Here is a 20,201-nt window from a genome sequence, read left to right as displayed (position 1 = left end):
ACAAATCCTCAGGGGTGTGAGCGTTTCGAGATGAGTCGTATACATGTAAATGTTGGTCGTCAGTGACCGTGTGGCCTAATGGATAAGGCGTCGGACTTCGGATCTGAAGATTACAGGTTCGAATGCTGTCACGCTTGTGTTTTTCCAGTTCTGAAAAAGAAACATAACGTTTTAATGTAGCAATTGAGCAGTACGAAACCGTCTGAATGTTGCTGTTGACCATTTTTTGCTTGGAGATGCTCTTGAGCTTGAAACACACACAACAAGACCGGTGTTAACTAGCGAAATGGTCGGCAGAGTGCCGACACAGCGAGTTTTGACTATCACTTGCACATCTAAAACAACGTCGGAAAGTAACTCGTTCGGCTTTTGAGTCACATAAAGTATGTGCGTTAATTTTGACGCCACTAGCTCTGCATGTTGTCATGCAATTTCTTTACCTCTCAGAAATGATTATGACATAAAAGTGAAGTACGTGACGAGTGTGACGTTAGGAAAACATTAGGCATCATGGAGAGATTCTGTATGGGACCACCCAACCCAAACGAGTACTGTGTGACGTGCTACCCGACAGGTATTCACCGAGGTAGCCGGCTAGCTCAGTCGGTAGAGCGTCAGACTCTTAATCCCAGGGTTGTGGGTTCGAGCCAGACGCTGGGCGGAACGGAATTTTGTTCCGCTGCAAGTGTAAATTACCGTTTTTCTGATTAACGAGATTTAATGGAAATAGCAACTTTAAACTTTGCCTACGTCTCTGTCAGTCGCAAGGAAGCTGTATTTGAAGGTGAAGGTGATTTTGTAGACATGTGTGAAAGACATGTTCTGAAATGCAAGTGTTGTTGTTTGGAGAGCACATCGGTTACGTGTCAGATGTGTAGTCAAGCAGTAATTTGTCGCCATAGCTGCAAATATTAGCCGGTAATATGAAGTGTTGTCAGCTAAAGTCTGATGATGCAGACGACCGTAAGGACGAAGTACCCTAGAGTACCGCTAGGCCGCGCCTCTTTAGCTCAGTGGTAGAGCACTGGTCTAATAAACCAGCGGTCGTAAGTTCCATCCTCACAGGTGAAAGATGAATTTTGGAAATCAGTTGCGCGTCGTGGCCGTATAGCAAACAGTACCTGTGATGACGAACAATTAGCGACAGGCGTTTTTTTAAGAATCACTCTCAGATGCGATTAAGGCGAATGGCGCAGATAAAGCATTTGCCAAAGCGGTACAGCATAAGGTGGGACGAGGCAGTCTGAATTACATTTTATAGATGTATTTCTCACATATCTCAGAGCCTCTCGCGATATTCGTCGTCGTCGTCGTCGTCGTCGTCGTCGTCGCCGCCGCCGCTTCTGCAGAAGTAGCAAATGGCAATCGTAGCAAATGCGGCGAGGGACGCCCTGCCTTCGATTCCGAATGCACAAAGTGTGTGGTCTTGTTTCACAGTCTATATTTGGTCGGTCTCGTCAGAGGTTGAATGTAACGAATGGGTGGGAAAGAGCAAGGGGCAGCGGCTGTGTAGAACGAAAACACAAATCCTCAGGGGTGTGAGCGTTTCGAGATGAGTCGTATACATGTAAATGTTGGTCGTCAGTGACCGTGTGGCCTAATGGATAAGGCGTCGGACTTCGGATCTGAAGATTACAAGTTCGAATGCTGTCACGCTTGTGTTTTTCCAGTTCTGAAAAAGAAACATAACGTTTTAATGTAGCAATTGAGCAGTACGAAACCGTCTGAATGTTGCTGTTGACCATTTTTTGCTTGGAGATGCTCTTGAGCTTGAAACACACACAACAAGACCGGTGTTAACTAGCGAAATGGTCGGCAGAGTGCCGACACAGCGAGTTTTGACTATCACTTGCACATCTAAAACAACGTCGGAAAGTAACTCGTTCGGCTTTTGAGTCACATAAAGTATGTGCATTAATTTTGACGCCACTAGCTCTGCATGTTGTCATGCAATTTCTTTACCTCTCAGAAATGATTATGACATAAAAGTGAAGTACGTGACGAGTGTGACGTTAGGAAAACATTAGGCATCATGGAGAGATTCTGTATGGGACCACCCAACCCAAACGAGTACTGTGTGACGTGCTACCCGACAGGTATTCACCGAGGTAGCCGGCTAGCTCAGTCGGTAGAGCGTCAGACTCTTAATCCCAGGGTTGTGGGTTCGAGCCAGACGCTGGGCGGAACGGAATTTTGTTCCGCTGCAAGTGTAAATTACCGTTTTTCTGATTAACGAGATTTAATGGAAATAGCAACTTTAAACTTTGCCTACGTCTCTGTCAGTCGCAAGGAAGCTGTATTTGAAGGTGAAGGTGATTTTGTAGACATGTGTGAAAGACATGTTCTGAAATGCAAGTGTTGTTGTTTGGAGAGCACATCGGTTACGTGTCAGATGTGTAGTCAAGCAGTAATTTGTCGCCATAGCTGCAAATATTAGCCGGTAATATGAAGTGTTGTCAGCTAAAGTCTGATGATGCAGACGACCGTAAGGACGAAGTACCCAAGAGTACCGCTAGGCCGCGCCTCTTTAGCTCAGTGGTAGAGCACTGGTTTAATAAACCAGCGGTCGTAAGTTCCATCCTCACAGGTGAAAGATGAATTTTGGAAATCAGTTGCGCGTCGTGGCCGTATAGCAAACAGTACCTGTGATGACGAACAATTAGCGACAGGCGTTTTTTTAAGAATCACTCTCAGATGCGATTAAGGCGAATGGCGCAGATAAAGCATTTGCCAAAGCGGTACAGCATAAGATGGGACGAGGCAGTCTGAATTACATTTTATAGATGTATTTCTCACATATCTCAGAGCCTCTCGCGATATTCGTCGTCGTCGTCGTCGTCGTCGTCGCCGCCGCCGCTTCTGCAGAAGTAGCAAATGGCAATCGTAGCAAATGCGGCGAGGGACGCCCTGCCTTCGATTCCGAATGCACAAAGTGTGTGGTCTTGTTTCACAGTCTATATTTGGTCGGTCTCGTCAGAGGTTGAATGTAACGAATGGGTGGGAAAGAGCAAGGGGCAGCGGCTGTGTAGAACGAAAACACAAATCCTCAGGGGTGTGAGCGTTTCGAGATGAGTCGTATACATGTAAATGTTGGTCGTCAGTGACCGTGTGGCCTAATGGATAAGGCGTCGGACTTCGGATCTGAAGATTACAGGTTCGAATGCTGTCACGCTTGTGTTTTTCCAGTTCTGAAAAAGAAACATAACGTTTTAATGTAGCAATTGAGCAGTACGAAACCGTCTGAATGTTGCTGTTGACCATTTTTTGCTTGGAGATGCTCTTGAGCTTGAAACACACACTACAAGACCGGTGTTAACTAGCGAAATGGTCGGCAGAGTGCCGACACAGCGAGTTTTGACTATCAGTTGCACATCTAAAACAACGTCGGAAAGTAACTCGTTCGGCTTTTGAGTCACATAAAGTATGTGCGTTAATTTTGACGCCACTAGCTCTGCATGTTGTCATGCAATTTCTTTACCTCTCAGAAATGATTATGACATAAAAGTGAAGTACGTGACGAGTGTGACGTTAGGAAAACATTAGGCATCATGGAGAGATTCTGTATGGGACCACCCAACCCAAACGAGTACTGTGTGACGTGCTACCCGACAGGTATTCACCGAGGTAGCCGGCTAGCTCAGTCGGTAGAGCGTCAGACTCTTAATCCCAGGGTTGTGGGTTCGAGCCAGACGCTGGGCGGAACGGAATTTTGTTCCGCTGCAAGTGTAAATTACCGTTTTTCTGATTAACGAGATTTAATGGAAATAGCAACTTTAAACTTTGCCTACGTCTCTGTCAGTCGCAAGGAAGCTGTATTTGAAGGTGAAGGTGATTTTGTAGACATGTGTGAAAGACATGTTCTGAAATGCAAGTGTTGTTGTTTGGAGAGCACATCGGTTACGTGTCAGATGTGTAGTCAAGCAGTAATTTGTCGCCATAGCTGCAAATATTAGCCGGTAATATGAAGTGTTGTCAGCTAAAGTCTGATGATGCAGACGACCGTAAGGACGAAGTACCCAAGAGTACCGCTAGGCCGCGCCTCTTTAGCTCAGTGGTAGAGCACTGGTTTAATAAACCAGCGGTCGTAAGTTCCATCCTCACAGGTGAAAGATGAATTTTGGAAATCAGTTGCGCGTCGTGGCCGTATAGCAAACAGTACCTGTGATGACGAACAATTAGCGACAGGCGTTTTTTTAAGAATCACTCTCAGATGCGATTAAGGCGAATGGCGCAGATAAAGCATTTGCCAAAGCGGTACAGCATAAGGTGGGACGAGGCAGTCTGAATTACATTTTATAGATGTATTTCTCACATATCTCAGAGCCTCTCGCGATATTCGTCGTCGTCGTCGTCGTCGTCGTCGTCGTCGCCGCCGCCGCTTCTGCAGAAGTAGCAAATGGCAATCGTAGCAAATGCGGCGAGGGACGCCCTGCCTTCGATTCCGAATGCACAAAGTGTGTGGTCTTGTTTCACAGTCTATATTTGGTCGGTCTCGTCAGAGGTTGAATGTAACGAATGGGTGGGAAAGAGCAAGGGGCAGCGGCTGTGTAGAACGAAAACACAAATCCTCAGGGGTGTGAGCGTTTCGAGATGAGTCGTATACATGTAAATGTTGGTCGTCAGTGACCGTGTGGCGTAATGGATAAGGCGTCGGACTTCGGATCTGAAGATTACAAGTTCGAATGCTGTCACGCTTGTGTTTTTCCAGTTCTGAAAAAGAAACATAACGTTTTAATGTAGCAATTGAGCAGTACGAAACCGTCTGAATGTTGCTGTTGACCATTTTTTGCTTGGAGATGCTCTTGAGCTTGAAACACACACAACAAGACCGGTGTTAACTAGCGAAATGGTCGGCAGAGTGCCGACACAGCGAGTTTTGACTATCACTTGCACATCTAAAACAACGTCGGAAAGTAACTCGTTCGGCTTTTGAGTCACATAAAGTATGTGCGTTAATTTTGACGCCACTAGCTCTGCATGTTGTCATGCAATTTCTTTACCTCTCAGAAATGATTATGACATAAAAGTGAAGTACGTGACGAGTGTGACGTTAGGAAAACATTAGGCATCATGGAGAGATTCTGTATGGGACCACCCAACCCAAACGAGTACTGTGTGACGTGCTACCCGACAGGTATTCACCGAGGTAGCCGGCTAGCTCAGTCGGTAGAGCGTCAGACTCTTAATCCCAGGGTTGTGGGTTCGAGCCAGACGCTGGGCGGAACGGAATTTTGTTCCGCTGCAAGTGTAAATTACCGTTTTTCTGATTAACGAGATTTAATGGAAATAGCAACTTTAAACTTTGCCTACGTCTCTGTCAGTCGCAAGGAAGCTGTATTTGAAGGTGAAGGTGATTTTGTAGACATGTGTGAAAGACATGTTCTGAAATGCAAGTGTTGTTGTTTGGAGAGCACATCGGTTACGTGTCAGATGTGTAGTCAAGCAGTAATTTGTCGCCATAGCTGCAAATATTAGCCGGTAATATGAAGTGTTGTCAGCTAAAGTCTGATGATGCAGACGACCGTAAGGACGAAGTACCCAAGAGTACCGCTAGGCCGCGCCTCTTTAGCTCAGTGGTAGAGCACTGGTTTAATAAACCAGCGGTCGTAAGTTCCATCCTCACAGGTGAAAGATGAATTTTGGAAATCAGTTGCGCGTCGTGGCCGTATAGCAAACAGTACCTGTGATGACGAACAATTAGCGACAGGCGTTTTTTTAAGAATCACTCTCAGATGCGATTAAGGCGAATGGCGCAGATAAAGCATTTGCCAAAGCGGTACAGCATAAGATGGGACGAGGCAGTCTGAATTACATTTTATAGATGTATTTCTCACATATCTCAGAGCCTCTCGCGATATTCGTCGTCGTCGTCGTCGTCGTCGTCGCCGCCGCCGCTTCTGCAGAAGTAGCAAATGGCAATCGTAGCAAATGCGGCGAGGGACGCCCTGCCTTCGATTCCGAATGCACAAAGTGTGTGGTCTTGTTTCACAGTCTATATTTGGTCGGTCTCGTCAGAGGTTGAATGTAACGAATGGGTGGGAAAGAGCAAGGGGCAGCGGCTGTGTAGAACGAAAACACAAATCCTCAGGGGTGTGAGCGTTTCGAGATGAGTCGTATACATGTAAATGTTGGTCGTCAGTGACCGTGTGGCCTAATGGATAAGGCGTCGGACTTCGGATCTGAAGATTACAGGTTCGAATGCTGTCACGCTTGTGTTTTTCCAGTTCTGAAAAAGAAACATAACGTTTTAATGTAGCAATTGAGCAGTACGAAACCGTCTGAATGTTGCTGTTGACCATTTTTTGCTTGGAGATGCTCTTGAGCTTGAAACACACACTACAAGACCGGTGTTAACTAGCGAAATGGTCGGCAGAGTGCCGACACAGCGAGTTTTGACTATCAGTTGCACATCTAAAACAACGTCGGAAAGTAACTCGTTCGGCTTTTGAGTCACATAAAGTATGTGCGTTAATTTTGACGCCACTAGCTCTGCATGTTGTCATGCAATTTCTTTACCTCTCAGAAATGATTATGACATAAAAGTGAAGTACGTGACGAGTGTGACGTTAGGAAAACATTAGGCATCATGGAGAGATTCTGTATGGGACCACCCAACCCAAACGAGTACTGTGTGACTTGCTACCCGGCAGATATTCACCGAGGTAGCCGGCTAGCTCAGTCGGTAGAGCGTCAGACTCTTAATCCCAGGGTTGTGGGTTCGAGCCAGACGCTGGGCGGAACGGAATTTTGTTCCGCTGCAAGTGTAAATTACCGTTTCTCTGATTAACGAGATTTAATGTAAATAGCAACTTTAAACTTTGCCTACGTCTCTGTCAGTCGCAAGGAAGCTGTATTTGAAGGTGAAGGTGATTTTGTAGACATGTGTGAAAGACATGTTCTGAAATGCAAGTGTTGTTGTTTGGAGAGCACATCGGTTACGTGTCAGATGTGTAGTCAAGCAGTAATTTGTCGCCATAGCTTCAAATATTAGCCGGTAATATGAAGTGTTGTCAGCTAAAGTCTGATGATGCAGACGACCGTAAGGACGAAGTACCCAAGAGTACCGCTAGGCCGCGCCTCTTTAGCTCAGTGGTAGAGCACTGGTTTAATAAACCAGCGGTCGTAAGTTCCATCCTCACAGGTGAAAGATGAATTTTGGAAATCAGTTGCGCGTCGTGGCCGTATAGCAAACAGTACCTGTGATGACGAACAATTAGCGACAGGCGTTTTTTTAAGAATCACTCTCAGATGCGATTAAGGCGAATGGCGCAGATAAAGCATTTGCCAAAGCGGTACAGCATAAGATGGGACGAGGCAGTCTGAATTACATTTTATAGATGTATTTCTCACATATCTCAGAGCCTCTCGCGATATTCGTCGTCGTCGTCGTCGTCGTCGTCGCCGCCGCCGCTTCTGCAGAAGTAGCAAATGGCAATCGTAGCAAATGCGGCGAGGGACGCCCTGCCTTCGATTCCGAATGCACAAAGTGTGTGGTCTTGTTTCACAGTCTATATTTGGTCGGTCTCGTCAGAGGTTGAATGTAACGAATGGGTGGGAAAGAGCAAGGGGCAGCGGCTGTGTAGAACGAAAACACAAATCCTCAGGGGTGTGAGCGTTTCGAGATGAGTCGTATACATGTAAATGTTGGTCGTCAGTGACCGTGTGGCGTAATGGATAAGGCGTCGGACTTCGGATCTGAAGATTACAAGTTCGAATGCTGTCACGCTTGTGTTTTTCCAGTTCTGAAAAAGAAACATAACGTTTTAATGTAGCAATTGAGCAGTACGAAACCGTCTGAATGTTGCTGTTGACCATTTTTTGCTTGGAGATGCTCTTGAGCTTGAAACACACACAACAAGACCGGTGTTAACTAGCGAAATGGTCGGCAGAGTGCCGACACAGCGAGTTTTGACTATCACTTGCACATCTAAAACAACGTCGGAAAGTAACTCGTTCGGCTTTTGAGTCACATAAAGTATGTGCGTTAATTTTGACGCCACTAGCTCTGCATGTTGTCATGCAATTTCTTTACCTCTCAGAAATGATTATGACATAAAAGTGAAGTACGTGACGAGTGTGACGTTAGGAAAACATTAGGCATCATGGAGAGATTCTGTATGGGACCACCCAACCCAAACGAGTACTGTGTGACGTGCTACCCGACAGGTATTCACCGAGGTAGCCGGCTAGCTCAGTCGGTAGAGCGTCAGACTCTTAATCCCAGGGTTGTGGGTTCGAGCCAGACGCTGGGCGGAACGGAATTTTGTTCCGCTGCAAGTGTAAATTACCGTTTTTCTGATTAACGAGATTTAATGGAAATAGCAACTTTAAACTTTGCCTACGTCTCTGTCAGTCGCAAGGAAGCTGTATTTGAAGGTGAAGGTGATTTTGTAGACATGTGTGAAAGACATGTTCTGAAATGCAAGTGTTGTTGTTTGGAGAGCACATCGGTTACGTGTCAGATGTGTAGTCAAGCAGTAATTTGTCGCCATAGCTGCAAATATTAGCCGGTAATATGAAGTGTTGTCAGCTAAAGTCTGATGATGCAGACGACCGTAAGGACGAAGTACCCAAGAGTACCGCTAGGCCGCGCCTCTTTAGCTCAGTGGTAGAGCACTGGTTTAATAAACCAGCGGTCGTAAGTTCCATCCTCACAGGTGAAAGATGAATTTTGGAAATCAGTTGCGCGTCGTGGCCGTATAGCAAACAGTACCTGTGATGACGAACAATTAGCGACAGGCGTTTTTTTAAGAATCACTCTCAGATGCGATTAAGGCGAATGGCGCAGATAAAGCATTTGCCAAAGCGGTACAGCATAAGATGGGACGAGGCAGTCTGAATTACATTTTATAGATGTATTTCTCACATATCTCAGAGCCTCTCGCGATATTCGTCGTCGTCGTCGTCGTCGTCGTCGCCGCCGCCGCTTCTGCAGAAGTAGCAAATGGCAATCGTAGCAAATGCGGCGAGGGACGCCCTGCCTTCGATTCCGAATGCACAAAGTGTGTGGTCTTGTTTCACAGTCTATATTTGGTCGGTCTCGTCAGAGGTTGAATGTAACGAATGGGTGGGAAAGAGCAAGGGGCAGCGGCTGTGTAGAACGAAAACACAAATCCTCAGGGGTGTGAGCGTTTCGAGATGAGTCGTATACATGTAAATGTTGGTCGTCAGTGACCGTGTGGCCTAATGGATAAGGCGTCGGACTTCGGATCTGAAGATTACAGGTTCGAATGCTGTCACGCTTGTGTTTTTCCAGTTCTGAAAAAGAAACATAACGTTTTAATGTAGCAATTGAGCAGTACGAAACCGTCTGAATGTTGCTGTTGACCATTTTTTGCTTGGAGATGCTCTTGAGCTTGAAACACACACTACAAGACCGGTGTTAACTAGCGAAATGGTCGGCAGAGTGCCGACACAGCGAGTTTTGACTATCAGTTGCACATCTAAAACAACGTCGGAAAGTAACTCGTTCGGCTTTTGAGTCACATAAAGTATGTGCGTTAATTTTGACGCCACTAGCTCTGCATGTTGTCATGCAATTTCTTTACCTCTCAGAAATGATTATGACATAAAAGTGAAGTACGTGACGAGTGTGACGTTAGGAAAACATTAGGCATCATGGAGAGATTCTGTATGGGACCACCCAAACCAAACGAGTACTGTGTGACTTGCTACCCGGCAGATATTCACCGAGGTAGCCGGCTAGCTCAGTCGGTAGAGCGTCAGACTCTTAATCCCAGGGTTGTGGGTTCGAGCCAGACGCTGGGCGGAACGGAATTTTGTTCCGCTGCAAGTGTAAATTACCGTTTTTCTGATTAACGAGATTTAATGTAAATAGCAACTTTAAACTTTGCCTACGTCTCTGTCAGTCGCAAGGAAGCTGTATTTGAAGGTGAAGGTGATTTTGTAGACATGTGTGAAAGACATGTTCTGAAATGCAAGTGTTGTTGTTTGGAGAGCACATCGGTTACGTGTCAGATGTGTAGTCAAGCAGTAATTTGTCGCCATAGCTGCAAATATTAGCCGGTAATATGAAGTGTTGTCAGCTAAAGTCTGATGATGCAGACGACCGTAATGACGAAGTACCCAAGAGTACCGCTAGGCCGCGCCTCTTTAGCTCAGTGGTAGAGCACTGGTCTAATAAACCAGCGGTCGTAAGTTCAATCCTCACAGGAGAAAGATGAATTTTGGAAATCAGTTGCTCGTCGTGGCCGTATAGCAAACAGTACCTGTGATGACGAACAATTAGCGACAGGCGTTTTTTTAAGAATCACTCTCAGATGCGATTAAGGCGAATGGCGCAGATAAAGCATTTGCCAAAGCGGTACAGCATAAGGTGGGACGAGGCAGTCTGAATTACATTTTATAGATGTATTTCTCACATATCTCAGAGCCTCTCGCGATATTCGTCGTCGTCGTCGTCGTCGTCGTCGTCGTCGTCGCCGCTTCTGCAGAAGTAGCAAATGGCAATCGTAGCAAATGCGGCGAGGGACGCCCTGCCTTCGATTCCGAATGCACAAAGTGTGTGGTCTTGTTTCACAGTCTATATTTGGTCGGTCTCGTCAGAGGTTGAATGTAACGAATGGGTGGGAAAGAGCAAGGGGCAGCGGCTGTGTAGAACGAAAACACAAATCCTCAGGGGTGTGAGCGTTTCGAGATGAGTCGTATACATGTAAATGTTGGTCGTCAGTGACCGTGTGGCCTAATGGATAAGGCGTCGCACTTCGGATCTGAAGATTACAGGTTCGAATGCTGTCACGCTTGTGTTTTTCCAGTTCTGAAAAAGAAACATAACGTTTTAATGTAGCAATTGAGCAGTACGAAACCGTCTGAATGTTGCTGTTGACCATTTTTTGCTTGGAGATGCTCTTGAGCTTGAAACACACACAACAAGACCGGTGTTAACTAGCGAAATGGTCGGTAGAGTGCCGACACAGCGAGTTTTGACTATCACTTGCACATCTAAAACAACGTCGGAAAGTAACTCGTTCGGCTTTTGAGTCACATAAAGTATGTGCGTTAATTTTGACGCCACTAGCTCTGCATGTTGTCATGCAATTTCTTTACCTCTCAGAAATGATTATGACATAAAAGTGAAGTACGTGACGAGTGTGACGTTAGGAAAACATTAGGCATCATGGAGAGATTCTGTATGGGACCACCCAACCCAAACGAGTACTGTGTGACGTGCTACCCGGCAAGTATTCACCGAGGTAGCCGGCTAGCTCAGTCGGTAGAGCGTCAGACTCTTAATCCCAGGGTTGTGGGTTCGAGCCAGACGCTGGGCGGAACGGAATTTTGTTCCGCTGCAAGTGTAAATTACCGTTTTTCTGATTAACGAGATTTAATGGAAATAGCAACTTTAAACTTTGCCTACGTCTCTGTCAGTCGCAAGGAAGCTGTATTTGAAGGTGAAGGTGATTTTGTAGACATGTGTGAAAGACATGTTCTGAAATGCAAGTGTTGTTGTTTGGAGAGCACATCGGTTACGTGTCAGATGTGTAGTCAAGCAGTAATTTGTCGCCATAGCTGCAAATATTAGCCGGTAATATGAAGTGTTGTCAGCTAAAGTCTGATGATGCAGACGACCGTAAGGACGAAGTACCCAAGAGTACCGCTAGGCCGCGCCTCTTTAGCTCAGTGGTAGAGCACTGGTCTAATAAACCAGGGGTCGTAAGTTCCATCCTCACAGGTGAAAGATGAATTTTGGAAATCAGTTGCGCGTCGTGGCCGTATAGCAAACAGTACCTGTGATGACGAACAATTAGCGACAGGCGTTTTTTTAAGAATCACTCTCAGATGCGATTAAGGCGAATGGCGCAGATAAAGCATTTGCCAAAGCGGTACAGCATAAGGTGGGACGAGGCAGTCTGAATTACATTTTATAGATGTATTTCTCACATATCTCAGAGCCTCTCGCGATATTCGTCGTCGTCGTCGTCGTCGTCGTCGTCGTCGTCGCCGCTTCTGCAGAAGTAGCAAATGGCAATCGTAGCAAATGCGGCGAGGGACGCCCTGCCTTCGATTCCGAATGCACAAAGTGTGTGGTCTTGTTTCACAGTCTATATTTGGTCGGTCTCGTCAGAGGTTGAATGTAACGAATGGGTGGGAAAGAGCAAGGGGCAGCGGCTGTGTAGAACGAAAACACAAATCCTCAGGGGTGTGAGCGTTTCGAGATGAGTCGTATACATGTAAATGTTGGTCGTCAGTGACCGTGTGGCCTAATGGATAAGGCGTCGCACTTCGGATCTGAAGATTACAGGTTCGAATGCTGTCACGCTTGTGTTTTTCCAGTTCTGAAAAAGAAACATAACGTTTTAATGTAGCAATTGAGCAGTACGAAACCGTCTGAATGTTGCTGTTGACCATTTTTTGCTTGGAGATGCTCTTGAGCTTGAAACACACACAACAAGACCGGTGTTAACTAGCGAAATGGTCGGTAGAGTGCCGACACAGCGAGTTTTGACTATCACTTGCACATCTAAAACAACGTCGGAAAGTAACTCGTTCGGCTTTTGAGTCACATAAAGTATGTGCGTTAATTTTGACGCCACTAGCTCTGCATGTTGTCATGCAATTTCTTTACCTCTCAGAAATGATTATGACATAAAAGTGAAGTACGTGACGAGTGTGACGTTAGGAAAACATTAGGCATCATGGAGAGATTCTGTATGGGACCACCCAACCCAAACGAGTACTGTGTGACGTGCTACCCGGCAAGTATTCACCGAGGTAGCCGGCTAGCTCAGTCGGTAGAGCGTCAGACTCTTAATCCCAGGGTTGTGGGTTCGAGCCAGACGCTGGGCGGAACGGAATTTTGTTCCGCTGCAAGTGTAAATTACCGTTTTTCTGATTAACGAGATTTAATGGAAATAGCAACTTTAAACTTTGCCTACGTCTCTGTCAGTCGCAAGGAAGCTGTATTTGAAGGTGAAGGTGATTTTGTAGACATGTGTGAAAGACATGTTCTGAAATGCAAGTGTTGTTGTTTGGAGAGCACATCGGTTACGTGTCAGATGTGTAGTCAAGCAGTAATTTGTCGCCATAGCTGCAAATATTAGCCGGTAATATGAAGTGTTGTCAGCTAAAGTCTGATGATGCAGACGACCGTAAGGACGAAGTACCCAAGAGTACCGCTAGGCCGCGCCTCTTTAGCTCAGTGGTAGAGCACTGGTCTAATAAACCAGGGGTCGTAAGTTCCATCCTCACAGGTGAAAGATGAATTTTGGAAATCAGTTGCGCGTCGTGGCCGTATAGCAAACAGTACCTGTGATGACGAACAATTAGCGACAGGCGTTTTTTTAAGAATCACTCTCAGATGCGATTAAGGCGAATGGCGCAGATAAAGCATTTGCCAAAGCGGTACAGCATAAGGTGGGACGAGGCAGTCTGAATTACATTTTATAGATGTATTTCTCACATATCTCAGAGCCTCTCGCGATATTCGTCGTCGTCGTCGTCGTCGTCGCCGCTTCTGCAGAAGTAGCAAATGGCAATCGTGGCAAATGCGGCGAGGGACGCCCTGCCTTCGATTCCGAATGCACAAAGTGTGTGGTCTTGTTTCACAGTCTATATTTGGTCGGTCTCGTCAGAGGTTGAATGTAACGAATGGGTGGGAAAGAGCAAGGGGCAGCGGCTGTGTAGAACGAAAACACAAATCCTCAGGGGTGTGAGCGTTTCGAGATGAGTCGTATACATGTAAATGTTGGTCGTCAGTGACCGTGTGGCCTAATGGATAAGGCGTCGCACTTCGGATCTGAAGATTACAGGTTCGAATGCTGTCACGCTTGTGTTTTTCCAGTTCTGAAAAAGAAACATAACGTTTTAATGTAGCAATTGAGCAGTACGAAACCGTCTGAATGTTGCTGTTGACCATTTTTTGCTTGGAGATGCTCTTGAGCTTGAAACACACACAACAAGACCGGTGTTAACTAGCGAAATGGTCGGCAGAGTGCCGACACAGCGAGTTTTGACTATCACTTGCACATCTAAAACAACGTCGGAAAGTAACTCGTTCGGCTTTTGAGTCACATAAAGTATGTGCGTTAATTTTGACGCCACTAGCTCTGCATGTTGTCATGCAATTTCTTTACCTCTCAGAAATGATTATGACATAAAAGTGAAGTACGTGACGAGTGTGACGTTAGGAAAACATTAGGCATCATGGAGAGATTCTGTATGGGACCACCCAACCCAAACGAGTACTGTGTGACGTGCTACCCGGCAGGTATTCACCGAGGTAGCCGGCTAGCTCAGTCGGTAGAGCGTCAGACTCTTAATCCCAGGGTTGTGGGTTCGAGCCAGACGCTGGGCGGAACGGAATTTTGTTCCGCTGCAAGTGTAAATTACCGTTTTTCTGACTAACGAAATTTAATGGAAATAGCAACTTTAAACTTTGTATACGTCTCTGTCAGTCGCAAGGAAGCTGTATTTGAAGGTGAAGGTGATTTTGTAGACATGTGTGAAAGACATGTTCTGAAATGCAAGTGTTGTTGTTTGGAGAGCACATCGGTTACGTGTCAGATGTGTAGTCAAGCAGTAATTTGTCGCCATAGCTGCAAATATTAGCCGGTAATATGAAGTGTTGTCAGCTAAAGTCTGATGATGCAGACGACCGTAAGGACGAAGTACCCAAGAGTACCGCTAGGCCGCGCCTCTTTAGCTCAGTGGTAGAGCACTGGTCTAATAAACCAGGGGTCGTAAGTTCCATCCTCACAGGTGAAAGATGAATTTTGGAAATCAGTTGCGCGTCGTGGCCGTATAGCAAACAGTACCTGTGATGACGAACAATTAGCGACAGGCGTTTTTTTAAGAATCACTCTCAGATGCGATTAAGGCGAATGGCGCAGATAAAGCATTTGCCAAAGCGGTACAGCATAAGGTGGGACGAGGCAGTCTGAATTACATTTTATAGATGTATTTCTCACATATCTCAGAGCCTCTCGCGATATTCGTCGTCGTCGTCGTCGTCGTCGTCGTCGTCGTCGTCGCCGCCGCCGCTTCTGCAGAAGTAGCAAATGGCAATCGTAGCAAATGCGGCGAGGGACGCCCTGCCTTCGATTCCGAATGCACAAAGTGTGTGGTCTTGTTTCACAGTCTATATTTGGTCGGTCTCGTCAGAGGTTGAATGTAACGAATGGGTGGGAAAGAGCAAGGGGCAGCGGCTGTGTAGAACGAAAACACAAATCCTCAGGGGTGTGAGCGTTTCGAGATGAGTCGTATACATGTAAATGTTGGTCGTCAGTGACCGTGTGGCCTAATGGATAAGGCGTCGCACTTCGGATCTGAAGATTACAGGTTCGAATGCTGTCACGCTTGTGTTTTTCCAGTTCTGAAAAAGAAACATAACGTTTTAATGTAGCAATTGAGCAGTACGAAACCGTCTGAATGTTGCTGTTGACCATTTTTTGCTTGGAGATGCTCTTGAGCTTGAAACACACACAACAAGACCGGTGTTAACTAGCGAAATGGTCGGCAGAGTGCCGACACAGCGAGTTTTGACTATCACTTGCACATCTAAAACAACGTCGGAAAGTAACTCGTTCGGCTTTTGAGTCACATAAAGTATGTGCGTTAATTTTGACGCCACTAGCTCTGCATGTTGTCATGCAATTTCTTTACCTCTCAGAAATGATTATGACATAAAAGTGAAGTACGTGACGAGTGTGACGTTAGGAAAACATTAGGCATCATGGAGAGATTCTGTATGGGACCACCCAACCCAAACGATAACTGTGTGACGTGCTACCCGGCAGGTATTCACCGAGGTAGCCGGCTAGCTCAGTCGGTAGAGCGTCAGACTCTTAATCCCAGGGTTGTGGGTTCGAGCCAGACGCTGGGCGGAACGGAATTTTGTTCCGCTGCAAGTGTAAATTACCGTTTTTCTGATTAACGAGATTTAATGGAAATAGCAACTTTAAACTTTGCCTACGTCTCTGTCAGTCGCAAGGAAGCTGTATTTGAAGGTGAAGGTGATTTTGTAGACATGTGTGAAAGACATGTTCTGAAATGCAAGTGTTGTTGTTTGGAGAGCACATCGGTTACGTGTCAGATGTGTAGTCAAGCAGTAATTTGTCGCCATAGCTGCAAATATTAGCCGGTAATATGAAGTGTTGTCAGCTAAAGTCTGATGATGCAGACGACCGTAAGGACGAAGTACCCAAGAGTACCGCTAGGCCGCGCCTCTTTAGCTCAGTGGTAGAGCACTGGTCTAATAAACCAGCGGTCGTAAGTTCCATCCTCACAGGTGAAAGACGAATTTTGGAAATCAGTTGCGCGTCGTGGCCGTATAGCAAACAGTACCTGTGATGACGAACAATTAGCGACAGGCGTTTTTTTAAGAATCACTCTCAGATGCGATTAAGGCGAATGGCGCAGATAAAGCATTTGCCAAAGCGGTACAGCATAAGGTGGGACGAGGCAGTCTGAATTACATTTTATAGATGTATTTCTCACATATCTCAGAGCCTCTCGCGATATTCGTCGTCGTCGTCGTCGTCGTCGCCGCTTCTGCAGAAGTAGCAAATGGCAATCGTGGCAAATGCGGCGAGGGACGCCCTGCCTTCGATTCCGAATGCACAAAGTGTGTGGTCTTGTTTCACAGTCTATATTTGGTCGGTCTCGTCAGAGGTTGAATGTAACGAATGGGTGGGAAAGAGCAAGGGGCAGCGGCTGTGTAGAACGAAAACACAAATCCTCAGGGGTGTGAGCGTTTCGAGATGAGTCGTATACATGTAAATGTTGGTCGTCAGTGACCGTGTGGCCTAATGGATAAGGCGTCGCACTTCGGATCTGAAGATTACAGGTTCGAATGCTGTCACGCTTGTGTTTTTCCAGTTCTGAAAAAGAAACATAACGTTTTAATGTAGCAATTGAGCAGTACGAAACCGTCTGAATGTTGCTGTTGACCATTTTTTGCTTGGAGATGCTCTTGAGCTTGAAACACACACAACAAGACCGGTGTTAACTAGCGAAATGGTCGGCAGAGTGCCGACACAGCGAGTTTTGACTATCACTTGCACATCTAAAACAACGTCGGAAAGTAACTCGTTCGGCTTTTGAGTCACATAAAGTATGTGCGTTAATTTTGACGCCACTAGCTCTGCATGTTGTCATGCAATTTCTTTACCTCTCAGAAATGATTATGACATAAAAGTGAAGTACGTGACGAGTGTGACGTTAGGAAAACATTAGGCATCATGGAGAGATTCTGTATGGGACCACCCAACCCAAACGAGTACTGTGTGACGTGCTACCCGGCAGGTATTCACCGAGGTAGCCGGCTAGCTCAGTCGGTAGAGCGTCAGACTCTTAATCCCAGGGTTGTGGGTTCGAGCCAGACGCTGGGCGGAACGGAATTTTGTTCCGCTGCAAGTGTAAATTACCGTTTTTCTGACTAACGAGATTTAATGGAAATAGCAACTTTAAACTTTGCCTACGTCTCTGTCAGTCGCAAGGAAGCTGTATTTGAAGGTGAAGGTGATTTTGTAGACATGTGTGAAAGACATGTTCTGAAATGCAAGTGTTGTTGTTTGGAGAGCACATCGGTTACGTGTCAGATGTGTAGTCAAGCAGTAATTTGTCGCCATAGCTGCAAATATTAGCCGGTAATATGAAGTGTTGTCAGCTAAAGTCTGATGATGCAGACGACCGTAAGGACGAAGTACCCAAGAGTACCGCTAGGCCGCGCCTCTTTAGCTCAGTGGTAGAGCACTGGTCTAATAAACCAGGGGTCGTAAGTTCCATCCTCACAGGTGAAAGATGAATTTTGGAAATCAGTTGCGCGTCGTGGCCGTATAGCAAACAGTACCTGTGATGACGAACAATTAGCGACAGGCGTTTTTTTAAGAATCACTCTCAGATGCGATTAAGGCGAATGGCGCAGATAAAGCATTTGCCAAAGCGGTACAGCATAAGGTGGGACGAGGCAGTCTGAATTACATTTTATAGATGTATTTCTCACATATCTCAGAGCCTCTCGCGATATTCGTCGTCGTCGTCGTCGTCGTCGTCGTCGTCGTCGCCGCTTCTGCAGAAGTAGCAAATGGCAATCGTAGCAAATGCGGCGAGGGACGCCCTGCCTTCGATTCCGAATGCACAAAGTGTGTGGTCTTGTTTCACAGTCTATATTTGGTCGGTCTCGTCAGAGGTTGAATGTAACGAATGGGTGGGAAAGAGCAAGGGGCAGCGGCTGTGTAGAACGAAAACACAAATCCTCAGGGGTGTGAGCGTTTCGAGATGAGTCGTTTACATGTAAATGTTGGTCGTCAGTGACCGTGTGGCCTAATGGATAAGGCGTCGCACTTCGGATCTGAAGATTACAGGTTCGAATGCTGTCACGCTTGTGTTTTTCCAGTTCTGAAAAAGAAACATAACGTTTTAATGTAGCAATTGAGCAGTACGAAACCGTCTGAATGTTGCTGTTGACCATTTTTTGCTTGGAGATGCTCTTGAGCTTGAAACACACACAACACGACCGGTGTTAACTAGCGAAATGGTCGGCAGAGTGCCGACACAGCGAGTTTTGACTATCACTTGCACATCTAAAACAACGTCGGAAAGTAACTCGTTCGGCTTTTGAGTCACATAAAGTATGTGCGTTAATTTTGACGCCACTAGCTCTGCATGTTGTCATGCAATTTCTTTACCTCTCAGAAATGATTATGACATAAAAGTGAAGTACGTGACGAGTGTGACGTTAGGAAAACATTAGGCATCATGGAGAGATTCTGTATGGGACCACCCAACCCAAACGATAACTGTGTGACGTGCTACCCGGCAGATATTCACCGAGGTAGCCGGCTAGCTCAGTCGGTAGAGCGTCAGACTCTTAATCCCAGGGTTGTGGGTTCGAGCCAGACGCTGGGCGGAACGGAATTTTGTTCCGCTGCAAGTGTAAATTACCGTTTTTCTGATTAACGAGATTTAATGGAAATAGCAACTTTAAACTTTGCCTACGTCTCTGTCAGTCGCAAGGAAGCTGTATTTGAAGGTGAAGGTGATTTTGTAGACATGTGTGAAAGACATGTTCTGAAATGCAAGTGTTGTTGTTTGGAGAGCACATCGGTTACGTGTCAGATGTGTAGTCAAGCAGTAATTTGTCGCCATAGCTGCAAATATTAGCCGGTAATATGAAGTGTTGTCAGCTAAAGTCTGATGATGCAGACGACCGTAAGGACGAAGTACCCAAGAGTACCGCTAGGCCGCGCCTCTTTAGCTCAGTGGTAGAGCACTGGTCTAATAAACCAGCGGTCGTAAGTTCCATCCTCACAGGTGAAAGACGAATTTTGGAAATCAGTTGCGCGTCGTGGCCGTATAGCAAACAGTACCTGTGATGACGAACAATTAGCGACAGGCGTTTTTTTAAGAATCACTCTCAGATGCGATTAAGGCGAATGGCGCAGATAAAGCATTTGCCAAAGCGGTACAGCATAAGGTGGGACGAGGCAGTCTGAATTACATTTTATAGATGTATTTCTCACATATCTCAGAGCCTCTCGCGATATTCGTCGTCGTCGTCGTCGTCGTCGCCGCTTCTGCAGAAGTAGCAAATGGCAATCGTGGCAAATGCGGCGAGGGACGCCCTGCCTTCGATTCCGAATGCACAAAGTGTGTGGTCTTGTTTCACAGTCTATATTTGGTCGGTCTCGTCAGAGGTTGAATGTAACGAATGGGTGGGAAAGAGCAAGGGGCAGCGGCTGTGTAGAACGAAAACACAAATCCTCAGGGGTGTGAGCGTTTCGAGATGAGTCGTATACATGTAAATGTTGGTCGTCAGTGACCGTGTGGCCTAATGGATACAGTCTGCCTGCAGCGGCGGTGGCGAGCGGTTCGTCGTGCTGTGCTTCGCTCTGCGGCTGGCTTTGTTTACATCCGCTGTGTAAGTCTGTGCGTTTTCGCCGGCGCTTCGCAGTAGTTAGATATTCTGTCAACGTTCGAAAATGCAGTAATGGCTCAACTTAGTAGAAAGGACACTCTGAAATTTACCTTTGATCGACGTTTTGCTCGACCTAAATCTTTCGAAATTGAGGATTGGTTAGAGGAAGTTGTTCAAGTTCCGTTTGAAGATACTGTTGGTTTTCACTTGTCAATTGTGAGTAGTGTGATGTACTTGAAGCTGAAAAACCCTGAGTTATGCGAACGAGTTGTCAATAATACCGGTGGTAAGCTTAAGTTTAAACACAGTGATGGAAATATTGGCG

At 46.1% G+C, this 20,201-nt stretch overlaps 1 non-coding gene across 1 annotated transcript; it reads left to right on the top strand.

Annotated features, from left to right (window-relative positions):
• The first annotated feature begins 10,107 nt into the window (after nt 1-10,107).
• On the top strand, nt 10,108-10,179 carry Trnai-aau (transfer RNA isoleucine (anticodon AAU)). Its single transcript has one exon. It is a non-coding gene; the product is annotated as a tRNA-Ile (tRNA).
• The last annotated feature ends 10,022 nt before the right edge of the window (nt 10,180-20,201 follow it).

This window comes from Schistocerca gregaria, unplaced genomic scaffold (genome assembly GCF_023897955.1).
Source record: "Schistocerca gregaria isolate iqSchGreg1 unplaced genomic scaffold, iqSchGreg1.2 ptg000470l, whole genome shotgun sequence".
Lineage (NCBI taxonomy): Eukaryota > Metazoa > Arthropoda > Insecta > Orthoptera > Acrididae > Schistocerca > Schistocerca gregaria.
Note: the sequence above shows the minus strand (reverse complement) of the source record. Positions and strands in the feature narration are given on the sequence as shown.